The sequence below is a fragment of the Vigna angularis genome, chromosome 1, assembly GCF_016808095.1.
Source record: "Vigna angularis cultivar LongXiaoDou No.4 chromosome 1, ASM1680809v1, whole genome shotgun sequence".
Lineage (NCBI taxonomy): Eukaryota > Viridiplantae > Streptophyta > Magnoliopsida > Fabales > Fabaceae > Vigna > Vigna angularis.
In genome coordinates, this window is record NC_068970.1 from 28,079,377 (window position 1) to 28,086,373 (window position 6,997).

Here is a 6,997-nt window from a genome sequence, read left to right on the forward strand (position 1 = left end):
AAAGAGTATAAAAATCAGCCTAAAATGTGACAGAAGTAGGAAAATTATAAACGTTTTGATTTGATATATGTCTGATTCTAATAATTGGTGCCTTGTCTGGCACCTTAGAATTTAGAAGGATACCAGTGCTCTTTTTAGTTGTCCTTGGCCCATATCTATGTGTCCCCTATATAAAATTTTGTCAACATTTATCATTCTGTGGTTCTGAATTTATGTATGTTTTAGTTATAAGGATTTAACTTGATGTTCTGTTAATGGACCTAGAACATGGTTCTGAAATAGAGCAATTGAACAGTGAGGCATAATTAAAGATCCTGCCAAATGGGATATTTCTTGAACTTAAAACCCCACCCATTTCCTACTCCTGGAATGTTGTTTTTCCCTATGCAAAATTTCCGATCTTCCTATCTCATTATTAAATCCGAAAGAGAATAATACAGTCCACAACATTTGCCTTTTCTCACTCCTTTAAACTCATGACCAATTTATTATCACACTGCCATTGACCTTACTTCTACTTCTATTTCACTTAATTTATTCTTTCTCTTTTGTATTTCTCCATTCTATATCTTATTGTTATCTTTTCTTCATCTCTTATTTTCCTACACTCTGTCTCCCCTGGAAGTTCCTTCTATTAACACTAAGAGTTGCGCTTCATCATTCACCTTTCACACCACAATACAACAACCACTCCTACTTTTCTTCAACACCAAACTTAACCACATTTTCCTTTGGTACCTCAAGTGTGCTCAAAAAAATTGGCACTAACAAAAATGTCCACAAGTTGTACAATGTAGCTTACACAAGTGGATCACAGTAGAATCAAACAATTAGGGTCAAATGTCTCTAACTATAGAATGTGGCAGAATAGGTGCACAGTGTTTGAACATATAAGATACCTATCCAACAATGAAAGGAGTGTAAAAGGTAGTTGGAAAGTCGTGTACTCAGTTCAGAAATTTCTACATATATACACATCATGAAATTGACAATAATGCAATAGTGAAAGTGGAAAATGTACAACAGACACCTGAAACAGTGACTAAACTATGTACACAAGTTCTATTTAGCTCAAAATAACCAAAAACATCCTCAAAAAGTAATTCCTAATAGAACTTTAAACATGAAAATGTTAATTTAAAACTTGAAACATTCTGTCAGCAGTAAGTATATTTTAATACCACTAAATTATACATACACTTACCAATATATTTTTAATGTAAAGTATATCAAGAAATACTCAAAACAGTGGGATCTGAAGTAAATATACATAATAGGAACTTAATTTTGATAGTTTAGTCAAAGGAAATTGATCTTCATCATTGGAATAATAGGAAATGATATTTTTTAAGTTGTCTTTTGTTTGTAACCTTTTAAGGGCAATATTATGATAAAATTTTGATCTAACATGAGACAAAGTTGGGTAAGTAGTTGTACCTGTCTTTGACACTTGTGATCTGACATGAGACAAAGCAATTTGGTAGGAAACTAATCTGATTTAAGACAGAAGAAAACAAGGAAAAATGTGTATAGGGAGGGTAGAGTGGGAATAAAAGTGGTTATAATGGGAGAGAAGAGGAGAGGAACAATAATGGGGTCTTTTAGTTTAGGGTATGCAAAATGATTACGAGGTAGGCCGTCCCAAGATAATTAATGATGGTTTGGATTGGGTCCAAAACCACCATCAGCACCCTTCCTTACCCCCTCACCCCTATCATGAATTACTCTTGTTTTATGTATGCTTTGATTGTTGTATTTCATATGCTTTGATTGTTGTATTTCATGTGTTGGGAAGTGTTGGCATTAATCATTGTTCTTGCCGTAATGATGAGAAATGATGTGAGCGAGATGTCCAAAACCAAATCCAGCTGCCTTATCTCCTGTGTTAATTTGCATGCTTTGTTTTTATATGGTTGAGAGAGTGCTTTAACTTTTGATCAAAGTAAATGTGAAATGATTAAAAAGGTTCCAGAAAAGGGGAAAAAATAAAAGGATGGATGGGTGTTAAGCATTGTCATTATACTAAAGCAGGGTTGTTTTAGTGGCACAGGCTCTGTTTCAGAATTAACTGTTAGCTAATTAGTGGCACAGCTCCATCTTTCTGAAATTAGTCTTTCATCCTTAACACACTTCTCTACTTTCTTTGTTTAAATCACTTCTATATGCTTTTTATAGTTGTTAGGAAGTTCATTAGGAAAATATTATTTATGTTAAATTCTTATGCTATTTGGAATGACTATAAGTTCCTGAAATTGGATTGAATTATGTGTGGACATTTAAAGGAGTTTTTAGAGGAACTTCCATTTCATGTGTTAGGGTGAGCTTTTAAAGGAGTTTGGATTTTGGCCAGAAAGGGAGGACGAGAGTCTACGGAGAAGACTGAACTAGGAAAGGAAAGCAAAGGCAAAGATATGGGGACCTAAACTGAAATTTCATGATTGTAATTATGTCCTATTAGTTTCATTCTTATTTCTTGAATTTTAGCTTGTTCTTAGATGTTGTGAATGTTGAGTTTGAATGTTAAGTTATACTGATTGAAGTTATATGATATTGTAAACATTGATGTTTGTCAAACTTTGTTGTGAATGGTTTGAAACTGATTGCCAAATATGTAAGAAGTTTGTTTTGGTAATTTAATTTGTGAATGCTGAATTTGATAAAATAAAGCATGTATAATGGCCTCTTCCATTGGTTATAATCTGTCATAATTAGCCACGACACATCTTACCATGTTTGTAAGATCATAGAATCTGTAGGTTTAGATTAGCCTTTTCAGTTTAGTAATGTCTTCTACGTCAATTAGCTTCTTGACTAGAATTAGAGCAATTGGCCTTCAACAACTGAAGTCAATTTTGTTCCACTTCCCAAGTGTCTTGTACATTAAAAAAAGTTTACAATGTTTCCAAATTGGTTGTTTGAATACAACACAGAAGAAGCTTTAGGTTCAGATGACCATTTGCCTTGTACCTTTGGCTAACAAGACACACTCACCTCTCTAGCTATGGTAAATTTAAAGCAAGAAAGCCTCCAAGAGTAGAAAGAGCAGCAATGACTCTTCCAATTACTTGTACTTTTCAAAATGCCTTTTACAACTTAAAATGAAACTAAAAGAAATCTAACCTATCACAAATCAGATTACTCAAAAACAAATTCAAAGAAAACAAAAGCTATGTTACTGCCCACTGCTGCTACAGTTTAGTTTCTGCTCAAAATTCCTTTTGTAAAGCAAGATGCATGTGATCATATCAACATGGTTTTGGTCCACCTAATCAAAGTTAATTCAACACTCAAAATGAATGTAAACAGTTTTCACAAATCAAATCAGAAAGGTTTGTTATCTGTTTAAAAACTGTCCACATAACACTCTCTCTTATTGCCAAAGATATGAGGCCAAGTTAGACACACAAAGGTCAACAAAATGAGTGTTCTGTCTACATTTTGATGCACTGGATTATGCAAAATTGATTTTTCAGCACTTGAAATATAGTGCAGAATTCTCTCGGTTTCTCTCATTTCCCTATTTCTATCTTGTGTTTTGGTCTTATTCCCTCTTTCTTTTCTGTTTCTTTCTGTTGAAATCAGTTTCCTACATAAGTGATATGTAGATCCTAGTTTTCTTGTCACTAGACCAGAACCTGTATGTATGTCAACACAAGTACACAAAACATAAAAGATCATGGTTACAATTAAAAGGTTATGTGATATACAACAGTAAAGTACAAACAACCTCTAATATACTTGGATGATTCAAAGTTTAAACTTATTTTGATGCTACTTCAAAACAGATTGAGAAACACTCTTTTGGTAACATTGAAGCTACTGGATTGAACCACAAAGTCTTCACAGTAATAAAAAATCACACGTGAAGGTGCATCAAAGCAGATCATAAACTAAACCATAATTTGTTACTGGACAACAAAAAATTTTAGACTTCAAATTGACATCTTGGATGGCAGAAGATTGAATAGGCAATTAAGAAAATTTGAGAAACGAAGTAGGCACTGAAATGTAACCTAGGAAATGCTCTAGACCATATTAATAAAGCAAATTAACATAAATCAAGTTGAATCAAACTCAATTCAAAACTTTTTTAACATCTGTGATAACTCTATATCACTGTTTGTTTTGACACTCTTTGTTCTTAGGATAATAAATAGAGACAGAGAGAGAAAGAAAGAAGGGTATTTGGAATTGTAGGTGAAGGGGCTGGGGCCACAAGAGAGGAAGAAGTTGGCATAAAGGAAAAAGAGTGGGGTATAAGCACTGAATGAGAATGTGGAACGATGACACTAATTAAGGCCTAAACAAAACATTATGTTTGCTGTTATAACAACGTAGAGCTCGAAATATAACATCCTACAACCTAAAGAGTGTACTAATTAGGTGACAATTTCGAAATTCACCTAAACTAACCTAAGTATGTTGATGTATATATTGGATGTTCCTGTATATTGTATGTTCATTTATTACGCTACAACTTCATTAAGTTATGTAGCCATTTAAAGTTTGGTGGTACTACACACACTCTCAATGGAATGAGAAGGGTAACAGTACCTTATACACTTACAATGCACAAAATATGTGAAAGTACTCTATAAAAGAGAACTTTAGTATTCTCAGTTTATTGAGTCCCCCAAATTGTATACACAACCACTTAGCTTGTCAAATGCATTTCAATACTGAGGACTTCTCTTTGGATGCCCTTATTGAATGCCTATGACAATAGTCTTCAAATTGCCTTCCATGTTTGACTTGAGTAGTAATAGGTTTATTACTTATGTCACATGGAGTGTTGCTGTTTTGACTAAGTTTTTATTTGTTTGGCTTGTCACAGAACATGGCCCATTTTCCCAACCATCGTGGATGGATGTACGACCGTTGTTATAGTGGAAGGAGAGGTTTGAAGGAATCTTTTGTCATTGGAGTTGAAGAGTTTGTGGAGACGGCCCGACGATATCAATATTATGCTGTTGATGGAGGGATTCGATGTTCATGCATCAAGTGCGAATGTACAAGGTTTTTGAAAGATGAAGTCGTCAAACTTCACCTATACCAAAAAGGGTTCATGCCTAATTACACGGTTTGGACATTTCATGGTGAAGAAATTCCTTCGACTTCAACTACAGCTGAAAAGCGGCTTGCATCAGGTTCGAATACTATTGTACATACATCTGAGATAGATCAATTTGCCGATATGCAAGAGATGGTCGACAATGCTCTTCGTCGCCATGCTGAACAAGAAGCAAACGATAGTCATTACCAAAAGCCTCCAAATGAAACCACACAGAGGTTTTACAATTTACTGACATAGGCAAATCTACCTGTACTTGAAGGTTCAACTGAGTCAAAATTATCAGTGTGCATTAGACTCATGGCTGGCAAATCTAATTGGAATGTGCCCATAGAAGCAGTGGACTTTTATACAAAATTGATGTTAGATTTGACACCACCAAACAATTTTATGCCAAAGAATTATTACTAAGCCAAAAAATGTGTTTCAAAGTTGGGATTGGAAGTCAAGAAGATTGATTGTTGTGTTAATGGATGTATGTTATTCTACGACAATGACAGTGGAAAAAATGATGCATTGTTGGTTGAATGCAAGTTTTGTGGCTCACCTCGATATCATACAATGCATGCTGGCCGGAGGCAAAAAAAACCCATTCCCTTAAAGTCCATGTTCTACTTGCCTCTAATTCCAAGATTACAAAGAATGTTTACTTCAATGCAAACATCAGAACACATGACATGGCATGATGGTAACAAAACTGAAGGATTTTTGCGTCATCCTTCTGATGGTGAAGCTTGGAAGCACTTCAATCGTAAACATCCATCCTTTGCTAGTGAACCGCGCAACGTCAGACTTGGTCTATGCTCTGATGGTTTTACCCCGTACATTCAGGCCTCTGCATCACCATATTCATGCTAGCCCGTGATTGTTACCCCATACAATCTACCACCTGAGATGTGTATGACAAAGCCTTACATGTTTTTATCATGTATAATACCAGGTCCATCTAATCCCAAATCATTGATTGATGTTTATTTGGAGCCTTTGATTGATGATTTGAAGAAGTTATGGAATGGTGTTTGGACGTATGACGTTTCAAGGAAGCAAAATTTCCTTATGAGGGTAGCCTTGATGTGGACTATTAATGACTTCCCAGCGTATGGCATGTTATCTGGTTGGAGCACGCATGGTCGATTAGCTTGTCCACATTGCATGGAACATACAAAGTCATTCCAATTGAGTTATGGTCGGAAAAGTAGTTGGTTTGACTGCCATCGACGGTTCTTGCCCATTGATCACCCCTTTAGAAGAAACAAAAAGGCATTTCGCAAAGGGCAAGTTGAAACGGATTTGCCCCCGCCGAAGTTGACTGGATCACACGTTTGGAGAAGAGTTAAAGACTATCCAAAAGTCACTGAATCTAGTCAGAATAGGATAGAAGGGTTTGGAGAATGGCATAATTGGACTAAAAGAAACATATTCTGGGAACTTCCCTATTGGAAAGACAACTTGCTAAGACACAACCTGGATGTCATGTACACAGAAAAAAATTTCTTTGACAATGTTTTCAACACAATTATGAATGTTATAGGTAAGACAAAAGATAATGAGAAAGCAAGAAAAGATTTACCTTTGTATTGTGGACGTAAAGACTTAGAGTTGAAGGAGCAAGGTAACGACCGATTGTTTAAACCAAAAGCAAATTACACCATGTCAAAAGACGAGACAAGAATAGTGTGTGGATGGATCAAGGAGCTTAGAATGCCAGATGGATATGCTTCTAACTTGTCCAGATGTGCTAATGTTCAGAACGGTACTGTTCAAGGGTTGAAGAGTCATGATTGTCATGTATTCATGGAGACTTTCATCCCTCTTGCGTTCAGTTGTTTGCCAATGCACGTGTTAAATCCACTGATAAAAATTAGTAACTTCTTTAAATATTTGTGTTACACGACACTAAAGGAGAATTCCCTTAAACAAATGGAT